The sequence below is a fragment of the Lissotriton helveticus genome, chromosome 1_1, assembly GCF_964261635.1.
Source record: "Lissotriton helveticus chromosome 1_1, aLisHel1.1, whole genome shotgun sequence".
Lineage (NCBI taxonomy): Eukaryota > Metazoa > Chordata > Amphibia > Caudata > Salamandridae > Lissotriton > Lissotriton helveticus.
This window is the reverse complement of record NC_136057.1, coordinates 2,060,138,498-2,060,157,035: the sequence shown is the minus strand read 5'-3', so window position 1 is coordinate 2,060,157,035 and position 18,538 is coordinate 2,060,138,498. Positions and strand designations below refer to the sequence as shown.

General features: G+C 46.9%; 1 protein-coding gene across 2 annotated transcripts in view; it reads left to right on the top strand.

Moving 5' to 3' along the window:
• DNAJB4 (DnaJ heat shock protein family (Hsp40) member B4) overlaps positions 1 to 18,538 on the top strand; it is a 405,595-nt gene that overhangs the window by 51,984 nt on the left and 335,073 nt on the right. Inside the window, exon 3 of one of the 2 annotated variants that reach the window (XM_078644996.1) lies at positions 167 to 316. The exons of the other annotated variant lie outside the window; for it this stretch is intronic. The gene's annotated coding sequence lies outside the window, so the exon portion shown is untranslated. The remainder of the gene's footprint in view (positions 1 to 166; positions 317 to 18,538) is intronic. 2 annotated transcript variants of the gene reach the window in all.

Sequence of the window (18,538 nt, the reverse complement as noted above, 5' to 3'; positions counted from 1 at the left end):
GAGGGGAATGGGTTTCATGATTCACACAGATCATCAACCTTTGGTGGATGTGTTTACCAGGAAAGGCACAGGCCCAGTTTCATCTAGGATTACCAAGTGGGTTTTGAGATTGATGAAATCCACTTCCAGACTGGAAAACTTGCCAGGAATTGTTTTTTTATTGCAGATTATTTGTCAAGGTTACTGGTGAAGAGTGCAAATGTGGGGATCCATACCAAGTGTCGGATATCTCATGAGGAATGGGTCCAGGCAGTCAAAGAGGATACCATATTGGATGAAGTGAAGGAGTATGTGATCAAGGAATGGCCAGCCAAAGGTAACAATTCTGACAAGACAGAGTAATTCAGGAATGTTAATATAGAGTTGTTAGTCACTTGTAAGCATTTCTCAGAGGTGAATTGCTGGTTGTACCCGAGGTGTTGAGAAATTGTTTAGCGAGATTGGCACATGTAGGTCAGGTTGGAATGAGTGCAACTAATCGTAGGGTGAGATTGGAGTATTAGTGGCTAGGGTAAGACAAAGTTGTGTAAACAGCGGTAAGAGAATGTTCATCATGTGCGTGGACTGACAAGTCGCAAAGAGTGATGGAGTATCCACCAGTTGAGGTAGACAAAAGGGATGCCCCTTGGTGGAAACTGGGATTGGACATCCCTTTTCCATACAGAGTTTTGGGTTCTTGTCCTAAATTTGCCCAGGTAGCTATAGATTAATATTTGTGATGGCCAGAAGTCAAATTTACTTATCATGTGACTACACAGGATGTGATAACATTCTTGGAGGAATTATAGAATAGACAGGGTTTACCTGAGTAGATGGCAGCTGATAATGGGGTGCAATATATTTCACAAGAAATGAAGGAGTTCATGCAAACCTTTGGTGTGGAGCACATTAGGTCCTTAGTTTATTACCCTCAGAGCATTAGACTTGTGGAGAGGTGGAATAGGACGTTAAAGGATGGTTTACAACTGCCGTTGAGTCAAGGTTACCAGTGGAGGAGTGCAGTAGGAAAATTGATGTGGGCTTATCACACAATGTCCAACAGTGGTATAGGAAAAGTGCCATTCGAATTTATGGGAGGAAGGAAAGCAAGAGGGTTGATGTCCAAAGGAGTGGAGAAGAAAATATGGGCAGAAAATAAGGAAGGATTGAAAAGTTGATTTAAAGTTGGAGGGTGGGTGCCCGTAAAGAAAGGGCGCAGGGAAGACAAAGCTTTGGGTACATTTTCAGACCCTAACCAGATTAAAAGAGTGTACCCATACACTGTGTTGTTGAGTGATGGTAATGTGTGGAATTGCAAAAAAGTGGTGAAAATTGCAGGCTGTTTGTTGAAAGATGAAATGGATGATGGGATCAATGAGGATAAAAACAGAGTGTGCGGGACGAGATGATAAGAATAGGACAAAGAGGTGTATTACAGGATGGCGATCCAATTCATCATATGCCAGTTTGGCATGGGGGTTATTGATGGGGTGAGACAACCTTGTTCGAATGGTTTGGGAAATATGTTAGGCCTGTTGTATTTTTAGTTTAGTTAAATGTTCAGCAACAGTTGAGAAAGATGTTACATTATGTTGCACTCACATATGTTGCCTGGGGGGGGGGTTTGGTTGATTAATATAAGGACGGAAATTTGCTGTATCTAGACTCTAGGAGTCTGCTTCTCAAGACACCCGAAGCAAGACTTTGCCTCAAGTGGTGTGTGTCACGTGGATTCGTAAAAGGGAACGTGGAGAAAAGACAACCGCTGAGGTGCTGGTTGGAAGCTCCTTTCTGATGTTTCTGATCAGAAATAAACTGAGTTACCTGCATTAACTGGATCAGCTCATCTTTTCAGTTGAACACCCTAGGTTGTTTGTGGGAAGAGAAAAAGAAGGCATGTTCAGAGTTTGTGGTCCAGCTCAGTCTCAGCTTCTGGAAGAGATCATCGGACAGAGAAGAATTGAAAAACGCTGCAGAGGGAAACAGAGAGATTAGAACTAAGACAAGGAAATGGGTGGTGAAAACCTGAGAGGAATATGGTGGTATGAAGGCTGAAGCGAGGGAAAGGAGAGAAGGGCTGAGAAGTGCAGAGTAAGAAGGGGATGAGAGAAGAACAGAAAAGTGGAGGAAAGAAAGAGAACAAGGCCAGTAAGGTGAAAATGACAGAGAATGGCAGAGGAGACGTTGCAGACTAGATGTGAGAAAACAAGTCATTAGAGGTGAGTGCTTAAAATTATACCTACCAGGTAGGTCGCCCCTCCTCCGCGCAGCACCGCCTGTATCTCCCTGCCACAGCTGTCGCTGCTTAGGACGTTCGAGGCCCTCCACCACCCGCAGACTACCACCTGCGCCTCATCCCTGGTTGCCAGTGGTAGGCCGTAGGTAGGTTTGTTCATCCTCCGCTTTATTGCTTTTATTGTATTGCCTGTATTTTCATTGTTGTGTCTGTGACTGCTGTTGTCTGCCTTCGCCCGCTGCCTGTATGTGGTCTGTGCCCCTTTTTAGGTCTCGCCTGTCGATGCGCATGCGCATCGAGCTTGCGAGACTATTGGGGCTTAAACAGTCTTTAACCAACTTGCAAGGAATCGTGGTGATTCCTTGCAGTGCCCGTGAAATTCAAGCTTAATGCACATGTGCATTGAGCTTAAAAGCGCGTGCACATGCCCCCAGCCGCCTGCTTGCATGTATTTTCCCTCAGCCGCACTCCTCCCACACCCCCGCTCCGCCCCCTCCCCTGCCTGCCGTGTCGCGTTTCTTCAGTTCCCTTAGCCGCACTCCAGGCCCCTGCTGCTTTCACACCCTCATGCCGCTCTCCCCGCTCCGACCCCTCCCCTGCCCGCCGTGTCGCATTTCTCCTCCCCCCTCCCCACAGCAATGCCCTCCGTCTTGTTTTACCCGTTTCTTCTTTTCTCTATCTGTCCCGCGTCCCTTTCTCTCTTTGCCTCGCAGCGTCTTTTTTTTTGCTTCGGTGTAGCACGGTTACAACGAATTTTTTACAACGCACTACCATTACATCGCAACTTTTACCACGCAAACCATTACAACGCAATGCGCTGGGGGCGCTCTAGGATAGGGAATGTATTTAATATACTATCCAACACCTTCCCTGCTATCCACGGGGACTGGAGTTGGAATAGTAAATTAAATAATTCACTATCCAGCGCCTAAAAGCATTATGCGTTGTAATGGACTGCGTGGTAAAAACCGCGTTGTAAAGGCATGCGTGGTAAAAGCATGCGTTGTAGTGACACCAATCCTTTTGCTTCTGATGCCCGTATGTTTCTTTACAGTATCTCAAGCATGCCAAAAGTTCTTTTGATTTAAACATAAAAAACGACCATGTCTAGAACTTAAAGAGCAAGAGATTAGTGCCTTTCGTTTTTAAACTCTGATTTCCTCAAACAAACATGAGCCCGCGTCCCTTTCTCTCTTTGCCTCGCAGCGTCTTTTTTTTGCTTCTGATGCCCGTATTTTTGTGCAGGCAACCGAGGGGTTCATTCATGGCTGGCCGGTGGCCGGCCGTACTTTCAGTTTCCTGCTTCTCCAGCTCCTTCCTCTCTGCTGGAAACAGACAAAAGGCGCCAGTGGTGCACAACATAGACGGAGCCATCCGGCTTAATGATTGCTTTGGAATTCCATGTGTTAACAGTAAACAGACCAGAGGCGCCAGGAGAGCACAAGCCACACAGAGTTGCACCCCCACCTCCCCCTCTCGCCTTAGTCAAACGAGGTGTTTGTAACCAAGGCTGCGTCTTCTTTGGTGCGTTTATAATGTACATGGGATGTTTGGGTTCATGCTGGGTAGCGCTGCAGCCATTGACTCTCCCCCAGCCCTACCCTCCTTTGGCTTCTATAACGCACTGTTGTAGTACTGTTAAGGTGGGCTAAAATACAGGCACTTTCTTCTAAACTAAACATATGTTTGTCGTAATCTCTTTGTTTTAAAGTGCAAACAATGTTTTAAAATGCTGCCGCTGTTAGTTACACGAGGTGTTTGTAACCGAGGAAGCTTCTCCACATGATCGCCTGCCTCTCGCACACATGTGAGTGCGTTTCAACTATGTTTTATTAGTACCGTGCTGTGTGTTGGCTTTTTCATATGTTGTCATGGGTCTATATTTTTATAATAATGGCAGCGCTTTAGGCAACGCCACCTGCAGATAATTACCCGGACGTCTGCTGAGGCAATCAGCAGCGCTGCTCTCGAAGAATAACACGGGGGTCCATAGCAGTGCCACGCGACCGGTCCGGCGCGCTCTCCTCCCTGCTACCGGGGGCCAAGACAGGCAGGGATATCCTTAAATTGCACAGCCAACGAAACTCCAGGGCAAATGTGGTAAGGTGATAAACAAGGGCACGGCGAAAACATGGCAACAGTCACCGCATGCAAAACTCGATTGCTGTTTAATTTCCTACCCCACCACCATACACGCATACAACCACTCACACATACAACCACTCACACATACAACCACTCACACATACAACCACTCACACATACAACCACTCACACATACAACCACTCACACATACAACCACTCACACATACAACCACCCACACATACAACCACCCACACATACAACCACCCACACAACCACCCACACAACAACCACTCACACATACAACCACTCAAACAACTACACACACAACCGCACACACAAACACACACATCTGTCGCACACACATCTCACACACGCAACGCCACTCACACACGCAACGCCACTCACACACGCAACGCCACTCACACACGCAACGCCACTCACACACGCAACGCCACTCACACACGCAACGCCACTCACACACGCCACTCACACACGCAACGCCACTCACACACGCAACGCCACTCACACACGCCACTCATCCACGCAACGCCACTCATCCACGCAACGCCACTCATCCACGCAACGCCACTCATCCACGCAACGCCACTCATCCACGCAACGCCACTCATCCACGCAACGCCACTCATCCATTTGAAAAACGAAAAATGTCAAACTCTTCTATTGCGAGACCTATTGCATTTTCAATGCTTGTTCTTCCCTCTGTTCCCCTCGCTGTCCCCGTGCTTTCTCTCCCCGGTCTTTCCTTCTGTACCCCTCGCTGCCCCCGTGTCTCTGCCCGGTTTTCTCTTCTGTTCCCCTCGCTGCCCCCATGTCTCTGCCCGATTTTCCCTTCTGTTCCCCTTGCTGCCCTGTGTCCCTCTGCCCGTTCAGCCTTTTGTTCTTAGCTGCCACTGTATTTCTGTATTTTGTATTCTGCCTCTGTGCCACTCGTTTTTCCCAGTATTTCTGTGCCCTTTTTGCCTTCTGTGCCCCTCGTTGTTTTTCCCTCATTTTTGTGCCCCATTTGCCTTCTGTTCCACTCGTTTTTTGTGCCCATCTGCCTTCTGAGTCACTTGTTTTTCCCTCGTTTTCGTGCCTCTTTTGCCTTCTGTTCCACTTGTTTTTTGTGCCCTTCTGCTCTCTGTTCCACTCTTTTTTGTGCCCTTCTGCCCTCTGTGCCACTCGTTTTTCCCTCGTTTTTGTGCCTCCTTTGCCTTCTGTTCCACTCATTTTTTGTGCCCTTCTGCTCCACTCGTTTTTTTGTGCCTTTCTGCCCTCTGTGCCACTCATTTTTACCTCATTTTTGTGCCCTTCTGCCTTCTGTTCCACTCTCTTTTTGTGCCCTTCTGCCCCCTGTTCCACTCGTTTTTTTGTGCCCTTATACCCTCTGTGCCACTTGTTTTTCCCTCATTTTTTGTGCCCTTCTGCCTTCTGTTCCACTCGTTTTTTGTGCCCTTCCGCCCTCTGTTCCACTCGTTTTTCCCTTGTTTTTGTGCCCCTTTTGCCTTCTGTTCCACTCGTTTTTGTGCCCTTCTTCCCTCTGTTCCACTCTTTTTTGTTCCTTTCTGCCCTCTGTGCCACTTGTTTTTCCCTCATTTTTGTGCCTCTTTTCCCTTCTGTTCCACTCATTTTTTATGCCCTTCTGCCCTCTGTTCCACTAGTTTTTTGTGCCCTTCTGCCCTCCATGCCACTTGTTTTTCCCTTGTTTTTTGTGCCCTTCTGCCTCCTGTTCCACTCGCTTTTTGTGCCCTTCTGCCCTCAGTCCCACTCGTTTTTTGTGCCCTTATACCTTCTGTGCCACTTGTTTTTCCCTCATTTTTTATGCCCTTCTGCCTTCTTTTCCACTCATTTTTTGTGCCCTTCTGCCCTCTGTTCCACTCGTTTTTTTGTGAAATCTGCCATCTGTGCCACTCATTTTTCCCTCATTTTTCTGCCCTTCTGCCTTCTGTTCCACTTGTTTTTTGTGCCCTTCTGTCCTCTGTTCCACTCGTTTTTGTGCCCTTCTGCCATCTGTGCCACTCGTTTTTCCCTCGTTTTTCTGCCCTTCTGCCTTCTGTTCCACTCATTTTTTGTGCCCTTCTGCCCTCTGTTCCACTCGTTTTTCTGTGCCCTTCTGCCCTCAGTGCCACTCATTTTCCCCTCGTTTCTGTGCCCCTTTTTCTTTCGGTTACCTTTGTTGTCCCTCACCACCCTCGCAGCTGCATCACCTGTGGCCCCACCCCCCCCTGACTGCCTACTGTCTATTTGCTGCCCCCACCTCCCGCCTCCCAGCTGCTCCTCCCTCCCACCTCCCCATATATGCAGCCTGTTGGAAAGTGGGTTATTGGTAGGGGCAAATGTAGGTCTGCCACTGGCAATAAGGCCACTAACAAATGATAGGACTCAGCATAGGTCTTTGAAAAATATTCCTTTGCTCAACCCTTGGTAACGTGGCTGCGAGCAGACAGGCTTAACTTCAAAGACAGGTATGTAAAGCATTCAAAAACACCATTTCAGTAAATAATTAAGACACAACACAAAATAAAAATCCAACACCAATTTATAAAAATAGGTAATATTCTTATCTTTTAAATGACACCAAAACGAAAATAATCCACTGTAGGGAACCTGATATATGAATTTTTAAAGATTAGTCACTTTCTAGTGCTTAGAAACCAACAGTTCCCCTTAAGTCATTTCGTTTTCTCTGTCAGGGACACACCTTTATAAATTGTTCTGAAGAATTCTCACCACTGTAGTGGGCCGCTTTCTTCAGCAAGCGGGGTCCAGTTAGAACACCTTCCTGGCGTTCTGCTTGCGGGTCCCAAAGTATCCAACACACAATCCAAGGTTCTGGAATCTCAAAGAGGGTCCTTGAAAGTATGAAACTTCAATTCCGCAATCCACTTGAACAAAACCCTTACAAATCCACTGGTACTCCAGGCTTTGAATTCTTTGTGGGGCTGTCCAGGTGAGCTCTGTTAACCTGTAGCTTGCAGGGAGTTTCCACTCTTGAGTCTTTCGGCAGCAAGATAATCCACCGGCTGTAGTTTCAGATGGTGCAGTCTTCATAGGTCATGCCTTAGAGTTCCTTGCACACAGCAAAATCTTCAGCAGGGCACTTCTTGCTTCATTCAGTTTCAAGCAGCAGATCTGGAGGGCTCTGCCCCTCTCAGATACTTATTCAAAATTCTCTGGGTCAAGCACCAGGTCACTGCTGACCAATGAGAGCAGGGCAACTCCTCATGGTTATGACCACATCCTGTGGAGTGTTCCAGAGTGCATAATTCTTCCAAATCCATAATGGCTGATTTTCCAGCAAGGAGGTAAGAGCTGGCTAAATACACCCCCTAACATCTGTACATACCTTTCTTAAGCCTAGCACTGACTGTGGGTCACGACTGACTTAGTGGACTAAAACCCAGGCCTCCCTTCTGCCTTTGAAGAACGTAGTTTACGACGCCACCTCCTGGCCTGGCATTCCTATAGAACAGATCACTGCCCTCCCAGCAGCCTGGCTAATCCACTTAACACTGACCAATCAGGGCAGACCACTGAAAGGCTGAATTTGGACTTACAAACAAGAAAGTCTCATAACTTATTGTATGTACACTTTAGGAGAAATTCAACAATATAATATTGTTGGATTTACTACGACCATTCTGGGAAGTCTTTGAATGGTCCGGCTAGTCCTCTCCTATCAATATTTATTAATCAATCACTTCCTACCATGTTAACCTATGGGCCATGGGGTTTGCAATGGGGAAAATGACTTGCGCCACTTTTGTAGCACCAGGGCTTATAAAACCATATTTTATAAGTATTTCCCTAATTTCTACCGGACCCCCACCCCCTGTGCAACTAGGGGAGACTTCAGGGGTTCTGAATCTGCAGAAATATTGCAGATCACCCTTACCCAATTCTTCCAGCATCAAAGTCAAATTTGAGCACCTCTTTAAGACAATGTGGGGAGTGAAATGTAAAATTTCACTTTACCCAGGCTTCTAAAAACTAATTTTATAAGGGCGCTCCTTATAGATAACTGACCCCCCACCCCTGGGATACCTAGGGGTGACCCTGGGGGTCCCTAATATGCAAAGACATGGTAGGTTTTTAATTTTTAAGGGCCCCTACCCCCAAAGTCGAGTTTTGGCACAATTTAAGGTTTAAAAGCTGTCCTGGCCACCAGTGCAGCTTTTAAACTGACTTTTATTTATGAAAACAAGGGGGACCCAGAAGGTTGCAAAGGACCATGGGTATAGATTATTTAACGTGAACAAAGGTCCTGAGCTTAATTAGACATATGAGTAATATTTAAATATAGAACACAATAGGGACTATATATTTGACCTGTCCAGCCGGACCAGGATTTTTATTTTATTACAATCAAAGACAATGAATGAAATACAAAAGGGGATTACTTGTGGTAGGGCACAATCCTGTACCCAAACAATAAGAGAGACAGAAAATAGAAATAAGAATTGGAGCAGAAAAATCCACAGGCAAGGAGAAGAGCAAACTGGACACTTTGAAATCAGTGTAAGCAGTGTTCTCCAGAGTGGAGCATACAAACAAATACACAATGGTTACATGTATGCCCACTAAAAGAAGTCGACGTTTCGATCCTAGTGCTCAATTAAATAAGGATCATCATCAGGACTGTAAAAACAATTGAGTTGCCTGAGAGAATTATTACGCCTGTTTGTGGGAGGAACAGGGAAGAAAAAGAGAAATAAAGTTTTACAATATAGTTTCAGGAAATCAAAAACTGAGAAGTCAGCATTTAGAGGAGCATGCACACAATTACAGTCCTCGGAACCGCAGTGAACTCTTCATGTGCACATGTGGATTAAAAACGTAAGAAGTTTCAAAACCATGAGAGGTCAGCATTTAGAAAATGTATGCAATTATTTACAGTCTTCGGAATCGCAGTGAACTCTTCAAGAGTGCCGGTGATTTACGGGCGCGAGAAGTGTTCGTTCCGTGGGGCGTCAGCCACGTGAGTGTGTTGCTGGACTGACCCCGAGTTATTATGTCCTAAAGGCCGTGTGTGGCATCCGTGCATACAAGGCTGTGAACGGTATCAAAATAAAAGGGACCTTGGTGTGAAGGCATGCGAGCTAAGGGCGGATAGATTATAACATATATTGTGAGGCTTACCTCGAGTGGGGCGGCTAACCGTACCGATATTAGTGCCAGGACCGTGTGAGGTCGACGGGGCTGGAGTTTAGGGCTTAAGCTGCAAATGAAAATTCGGAGTCAAATCACTTAATAGCGGTGTTGTGATTTGCATGCAGTGAATCACGGTGACGCGAGTGAAGTGGAACCTACCAGGGAGATTGCCCTGTAAGCCATGGTTTGGGGAACACCGGCCGATTAATATCGGGAGCCTTCAGAGCAGTTGGCGGTCTTCGTAGTTGGAAGATACGCTATTTTCAAATAGCGTATCTTCCAACTACTGAATGCTCCCGATATTAATCGGCCGGTGTTCCCCAAACCATGGCTTACAGGGCAATCTCCCTGGTAGGTTCCACTTCACTCGCGTCGCCGTGATTCACTGCATGCAAATCACAACACCGCTATTAAGTGATTTGACTCCGAATTTTCATTTGCAGCTTAAGCCCTAAACTCCAGCCCCGTCGACCTCACACGGTCCTGGCACTAATATCGGTACGGTTAGCCGCCCCACTCGAGGTAAGCCTCACAATATATGTTATAATCTATCCGCCCTTAGCTCGCATGCCTTCACACCAAGGTCCCTTTTATTTTGATACCGTTCACAGCCTTGTATGGACGGATGCCACACACGGCCTTTAGGACATAATAACTCGGGGTCAGTCCAGCAACACACTCACGTGGCTGACGCCCCACGGAACGAACACTTCTCGCGCCCGTAAATCACCGGCACTCTTGAAGAGTTCACTGCGATTCAGAAGACTGTAAATAATTGCATATATTTTCTAAATGCTGACCTCTCATGGTTTTGAAACTTCTTACGTTTTTAATCCACATGTGCACATGAAGAGTTCACTGCGGTTCCGAGGACTGTAATTGTGTGCATGCTCCTCTAAATGCTGACTTCTCAGTTTTTGATTTCCTGAAACTATATTGTAAAACTTTATTTCTCTTTTTCTTCCCTGTTCCTCCCACAAACAGGCGTAATAATTCTCTCAGGCAACTCATTTGTTTTTACAGTCCTGATGATGATCCTTATTTAATTGAGCACTAGGATCGAAACGTCGACTTCTTTTAGTGAGCATACATGTAACCATTGTGTATTTGTTTGTATGCTCCACTCTGGAGAACACTGCTTACACTGATTTCAAAGTGTCCAGTTTGCTCTTCTCCTTGCCTGTGAATTTTTCTGCTCCAATTCTTATTTCTATTTTCTGTCTCTCTTACTATTTGGGTACAGGATTGTGCCCTACCACAAGTAATCCCCTTTTGTATTTCATTCATTGTCTTTGATTGTAATAAAATAAAAATCCTGGTCCGGCTGGACAGGTCAAATATATAGTCCCTATTGTGTTCTATATTTAAAAATTACTCATATGTCTAATTAAGCTCAGGACCTTTGTTCACGTTAAATAAGCTTTTAAACTGACCTCAGGCTTCAGCACTGCACACATGCTGGTGCAGAGAATCTGCTGGCCTCTAAACTGCCATGCCCCAGGATACTGGAGACTTCTAGGAAGTTTCAATCCCCTTCCCTATTACATACTAGGGGCTTAGGTGGTAGGTCATGCCAACTAAAGGGGTACCCCACTATACTATAGTATACCCTAGTGTATGTTGGGTGTCTTAACTGTGTTCTAATGTGTTCCTTTTAGCTTGGCACTGGCCCTGGGCCTGGTGGTTAAACAGAGCCCAGGGCCAGTCAGAGTCGGTTACCACCAGTTCCAGTCAGCAAAAAGTTGGGGGGTGCCCAGGGCACAGGATGACTTTGCAACACAGCCCCCCCAAACGAAAGGTGATGGGTTACTAACCTACACCCTGGTAGTCCTCATCAGCTGAGTGGAAAAACCTGGAAAGTCCATCTGCATTGGCATGGGCAACCCCAGGTCTGTGTTCCACTGTAAAGTCCATTCCCTGTAGGGAAATGGACCACCTTAACAGCTTGGGATTCTCCCCTCTCATCTGCATGAGCAACCTGAGAGGCCTGTGGTCAGTTTGAACACGAAAGTAAGTCCCAAACAAATATGGTCTCAACTTTTTCAGTGACCACACCACAGCAAAAGCCTCTCTCTCAATGGCACTCCACCTCTGCTCTCTGGGAAGAAGACTCCTGATAATAAAGGCAACTGCCTGGTCAAGGCTCCCTTCATTCAGCTGTGACAAAACTGCATCAATCCCTTGCTCTGAAGCATCAGTCTGAACTAAAAATTATTTTGTGTAGTCAGGGGCCAGTAACACTGGTGCTGAACACATAGCAGCTTTCAGAGTGTCAAAAGCCTTCTGACACTCTGGGGTCTAAATCACCTTTTTGGGCCTCTTTTTAGAAGTCAGTTCTGTTAGGGGCCCCACAATGGTCCCATAATTTTGAACAAACCTTCTATAGTACCCTGTCAGTCCAAGGAATGCCCTGACCTGAGTCTGGGTAACAGGAGCTGTCCAATCCAAAATAGTTTGTATTTTAGCTTGGAGAGGCTGTACATGGCCCCCGCCAACCAGGTGGCCCAGGTACACCACAGAACTCTGCCCTATTTGGCACTTGCTTGCCTTAATAGTCAGGCCTGCCTGCTGCATGGCCTGAAGCACTTCCCTTAGGTGGTTTAAGTGATCCCCCCAGGTAGAACTGTATACAGCTATATCATCCAGGTAAGCTGCACTGAACTGTTCCAACCCAGACAAGACCCTGTTCACCAACCTTTGGAAGGTGGCAGGTGCATTCTTTAATCCAAAGGGCATTACCTTGAACTGATAATGTCCCTCTGGTGTGGAGAATGCTGACCTCTCATTTGCTCCATCAGTGAGGGCAATCTGCCAGTAACCTGAAGTCAAATCAAAAGTACTCAGGTACTTAGCAGCCCCTAACCTATCAATGAGCTCATCAGCTCTAGGTATAGGGTGAGCGTCCGTCTTTGTGACTGCATTCAAACCTCTGTAGTCCACACAGAACCTTAACTCCTTGGGTCCCCCCTGAGGGTTAGGTTTAGGTACCAGTACCACTGGACTGGCCCATGGACTCTCAGATGGTTCGATTACCCCCAGCTCCAGCATCTTAGCAACCTCAGCTTTAATGCTGGCTCTGACATGGTCAGACGACCTGTACAGTTTATTTTTGACAGGTCGGCTGTCACCAGTGTCAATGTGGTGCACACACCACTCAGTGATGCCTGGGGTCAGAGAGAACAGTCAATTCACAAAAAGATCCCTGTACCGAGGACGGTTAGTAGTATATATCTACTCAACATGAGTGTACACAATTCTGGATATATTACTACAATGTTCCAGAAATACCCCCTTTTTTTTCTCGGTGAGGTATGTGTTCTCTAATGTCTTGCTGTCCACAACAAACAAATGTTTGTAACTAAAAACCTGGAGTTTCAGGGTAGCATTCAACCCAACAAGTCCAATGATGTCTGCCCTCAATTAGACAATACATCCACCCACAATTAAACAGATGAAAAAATGTGTGGTGGAAAGGAAGGCACCTCACGGGCGAACAACCCTCAGGGAACTTGGCAGATGTTACCAATTCTATGCCCCTTTCTCATCATTGGTTGCCATTCCAATTCCAAAAGAAATTAGTGTACAAAACAAAGAAAATGTACAACACAAAGACAAAGTGCGTGCGAAGAGGTGCTAGACAGAAAGCTTACAACAATAGCTCACTGGTGTGACCAACATATAAGAGTGATATAAAATCATCAGACACACTCATTATATAACTTTATTATAGTGTGTACTGGTGAATTAAAACGGCTGGTAGCTTAATATTGCATACCACTACCTGATACCTGTGGACAGCAAGACATTAGAGAACACATACCTCACCGAGAAAAAAAAGGGGGTATTTCCGGAACATTGTAATAATATATCCAGAAATGTGTACACTCATGTTGAGTAGATATATACTACTAACCGTCCTCGGTACAGGGATCTTTTTGTGAATTGACTGACTAGAGTGGAGGGCGATCCCTTTTGTACCTTTTTCTCCCTCTGGGCTCCTTTGTGTTATTGTGTCAGAGAGAACAGGCCAGCAAACTGAACTGCTCCAGCACCTGCTTACAGTCTCTGTGCTGTTTGTCTGTCAACTTAGGAGAGAGTTCAATTCAACAAAAGAGAGGGGGGACCAAGGAGCCAATAAAGGTCCAGTGTCCATGCTCCTAAACCAAATCTGTTCACAAAAAGAGGACAAAGTTCCTATACCAGGGTGCAAAAGTCACCCACGTATCTGAGTGCAAATAGTCACCCATACATTAAGAACAGGGAAGAATGGGGAAAAGTAATCCTAGGTAAAAAATACCCTGATGGGAGAGGGAAAGACATACTACATCCTCTGCTGCCCTCACACACCCTGGAAGATGTCATGCTTCATCATCGGGCAATTTTGCTCCTCGTAGGGCCGGCGCTGCAATTCCCTACGGGTCCCCGAAGGGTCACTTTATCGGAGATCTTTTAGAGGATTAGCCGGGTGTTACATGCAGGTGTGTGGGGAAGGGAAAGGGAGGGTAAATCAATTACGTGCAAACATGATAGTGTGATAAAATCAAGGGTATGGAAGCAGCGACAAGATTGTCTAGGTAACCCTTGGCAGTTAAAAGTACTACTTAAAAATGACTGACCCCACAAGGCCCACTATGCCTGGGTGTCACTAGTCAAGGTCAACATGTTTCGCGCCTCTATCGCCCGTAGGTCATTGGCGCTTCGTCAGGACCAAAAACAAAGTGAAGTGCACGTGAGTAAAATACATAAAAGTTAAAATGAGAACCCTCTTATCTCATCCAGGGCGGATCAGGAGACCTGTGTCCCCACTATGTGGTTGTAGCTGTTACATAGAAGCTGCTCCTGGATGATACCTAGAAAGAGAAAAAGCAAAGTAAGCCGCATGTGAGCGTCAGTAACGACTTCATGCATCAGAAAGTGTCACTTATGTGTACACAGCGCTTCAAATAGAAAGATTACGCGGGCACACAAGACTGGTCCACAGTAGATCGGGGGCTGCTAGTTCAAGGAGCCCTTAGGCTCAAAATAACGCATATAATGGTGTTAAAAGGCAACTAACCTTGGCTGTATAGATTTAAGTTATTTTTCGAGGTGTGGTCCAATCATGATACTAGGACCTGTCTCATACGGGAAGGCCTGAACTAGTGAGGAGTAACTTAAACCGGATTCATTTTGTAGATTTTTGTGAACTCTTAATCATTACAGGCATTGTTATTTTCCTTGACTATGAAGCCAGTGCGCAGAAGCGAGGGAGCAGTGTGCACGGCTAATACGCATGCGCCGCTGCTGCGTTGTTTCGCACATGCGCAGTTTAACACTTCCTTGTGAGGCTTCACCGTAAAGAGTTACCGCCTCTCTTTTTTCCACCCCCCACCCGATCCATTTATTTAAACTCTGCATTTCGCCGCCTTTATTTCATTCTCGGCGAGCGTTTGGACAGGGGTAGGTGTACTAGAGGCTACACCCGCATTACTTAGTAAGTGCCATTTCAATTAATTCCATCTTACTTCACCGGTACTTTTTCCGTTGTGCTTATGTACCTGGTATGTGTCTATTGCTTCCACAGCCCGACTTTTCGCGGGCATCCATTCCCTTGACCACTGGAGGAGAGCTTTAATTAATATTTGGTAAGCACTGTGATGTGAACTACCCACCTCACGGTTTGGTACTTTTCACCAATTTTCAACATTGGCAGACTTCTGCCCTATAGTTGTTATACGTTTAATCAACCTTATACAGCCAAGGTTAGTTGCCTTTTAACACCATTATATGCGTTATTTTGAGCCTAAGGGCTCCTTGAACTAGCAGCCCCCGATCTACTGTGGACCAGTCTTGTGTGTCCGCGTAATCTTTCTATTTGAAGCGCTGTGTACACATAAGTGACACTTTGTGATGCATGAAGTCGTTACTGACGCTCACATGCGGCTTACTTTGCTTTTTCTCTTTCTAGGTATCATCCAGGAGCAGCTTCTATGTACCAGCTACAACCACATAGTGGGGTCACAGGTCTCCTGATCCACCCTGGATGAGATAAGAGGGTTCTCATTTTAACTTTTATGTATTTTACTCACGTGCACTTCACTTTGTTTTTGGTCCTGACGAAGCGCCAATGACCTACGGGCGATAGAGGCGCGAAACATGTTGACCTTGACTAGTGACACCCAGGTATAGTGGGCCTTATGGGGTCAGTCATTTTTAAGCAGTACTTTTAACTGCCAAGGGTTACCTAGACAATCTTGTCGCTGCTTCCATACCCTTGATTTTATCACACTATCATGTTTGCACGTAATTGATTTACCCTCCCTTACCCTTCCCCACACACCTGCATGTAACATCCGGCTAATCCTCTAAAAGATCTCCGATAAAGTGACCCTTCGGGGACCCGTAGGGAATTGCAGCGCCGGCCCTACGAGGAGCAAAATTGCCCGATGATGAAGCATGACATCCTCCAGGGTGTGTGAGGGCAGCAGAGGATGTAGTATGTCTTTCCCTCTCCCATCAGGGTATTTTTTGCCTAGGATTACTTTTCCCCATTCTTCCCTGTTTTTAATGTATGGGTGACTATTTGCACTCAGATACGTGGGTGAATTTTGCACCCTGGTATAGGAACTTTGTCCTCTTTTTGTGAACAAACCTAGGAGAGAGCACAACTCCCTCCACTGACCCATCTTGCACATTAGTGGAGAGGAGGTCGGGCACAGGCTCAGTTTCCTCCTCCACACCCTCATCAGTGGCCAGTAACATGGTCATATCTGCCCTGTCATGGTGGGGTTTCAATCTATTCACATGCAGGACCCTGTGAGGGTTCCTGAGGGTGCCAAGGTCAACCAAATAGGTAACCTCACCCTTCTTTTCTAAGATTGGATAGGGCCCACTCCACTTGTCATGGAGGGCCCTGGGAGCCACAGGCTCCAACACCCACACCAACTGTCCTGGAGTATACTCAGGCATAGTAGCCTTTTGATCATACCAGTGCTTCATGAGCTCCTGGCTGGCCTCCAGTTTCCTGTTTGCCTTGTACATGTACTCCGCCATTCTAGATCTCAGGCCTAGCACATAATCAAGCACATTGTCCTTACCTTCTTTAAGAGGCTTCTCTAAAGACTCTCTTAGCAGGCTCAATGGCCCCCTCACAGGGTGTCCAAACACCGACTCAAAAGGACTGAAACTAACCCCTTTCTGTGGCACCTCCCTGTAGGCAAATAGTAAGCATGGGAGGAGAACATCCCATCTCCTCCTGAGTTTCTCTGACAACCCATTTATCATGCCCTTCAGGGTTTTGTTGAATCTCTCAACAAGACCATTTCCTTGTGGGTGATAGGGGGTGGTTAACTTGTAGTTGACACCACACTCATCCCACATAGCAGTAAGATAGCTGGACAGGAAGTTCGTGCCCCTGTCTGACACCACCTCTTTTGGAAAACCCACTTTGATGAACACACCAAGCAGTGCTCTAGCCACTGCAGGTGCATCAATGGCTCTAAGAGGTATGGCTTCAGGGTATCTAGTAGCATGGTCAACTACCACTAAGATATACCTATTCCCTGATGCAGTAGATGGGTCCAGGGGACCAACAATGTCCATCCCCACCATTTCAAAAGGAACCCCAACCACTGGCAGTGGTATTAGGGGAGCCTTTGTCTTGCCTCCTGCCTTGCCACTGGCCTGACAGGTGACACAGGAGCTGCAAAACTCCTTTACCTTTTCAGACATATTGGGCCAGTAGAAATGGTTAACCAACCGGTTCCATGTCTTTGTCCGTCCCAAATGTCCTGCCAAGGGGATATCGTGACTCAAAGTCAGGACGAACTCTCTGTACTTCTGGGGCGCCACCAATCTCCTGGTGGCCCCCTCCTTGAGGTTTCTGGCCTCAGTATAAAGCAGTCCATCTTCACAGTAGAGTTTGTGAAACCCACTGTCATCCCAATCCTCTTGCTTAGAAGCAATCCGCCTCAAGCTCTCAAGGGTGGGACATTCACGCTGTCCCTGACTGAACTCCTCTCTGGAGGGTCCACCTGCTCCTGTCAGTTCTGCAAAATCTGACAGCTCTGGCAGGGATGGAGTCCCTCCCTCAGAGGCCAGATCCTCCCCATCAGGGTTAGATTCTTCCTGCACCTCTGGAGTTCCCTGGGCTGGCTCACCAGGCCCAGTGCGCTTGTCCTTGGATGCTTGGCCCTTTGTTCCAGGGTCCAAGTGCCCAGCCCCTCCCTTCTGGCTAGTCTGTGACCTAGTCACAGCACATACCCACTCAGGGAGCTCCAATATTTTCATATGGAGTCCACTTGCCACCTCTGACCACGCAGAGGCTTCAAGATCATTGCCCAGTAAACACTGGACCGGGAGCACCTTTGACACAGCTACCTTCATAGGGCCTGTCACACCTCCCCATTCCAAATCCACCACAGCCATGGGATGGAGTTTGGTAGTGCTGTCTGCATATGTCACCTGGTGAAATTCACCAGGTAACAACCTCTCTGGGGGCACCAGTTCATACAGGACCATAGTTACACTAGCCCCAGTGTCTCTGAAAGCCTCAATCTCAGTCCCATTCACTTTAGGCCTCTGCCTGTACTTGTCCATGTTTGGAGGTAAGGCAGCAAGGGTGGCAATACTCACCCCACCCAGGGACACCAAGGTTGCTTCAACCACCTGCCTGTTCTGTACACCACCCTCCCCCCCCTACACTGACACTGACAATCCCTGTGGATGGCCCCTTAGGGGGGAGCTTCTTGGCGCAGATAGCATCTCCCTGCTTATGCCCTGGCTGGTTACAGTCAAAGCACTTACCCACCTTTGAGGGATCAAAGAACCTACCAGGCTTTCCTTGAAACCCCCTCCCTTTGAATTTGGGTTGGCTCAGGCCCCCCCTCCTTGTGCAGGTTTTTGTGGGTCTTTGGAGGACTCCTTAGGATTTTGACCTTCATTTCCCTGGGCTTTCCCCTGGGGAGGGACCTGTCCTCCTTTCTTCTGGTCACCCCCCTGATGCTGAATGGAAACCCGGGTTCTCACCAACTCATCAGCTGATTCCCCCAGCTCTCTGGGGTCTGTCAGCTTAGAGTCCACTAGATACTGGCGTAACTTCTCTTCT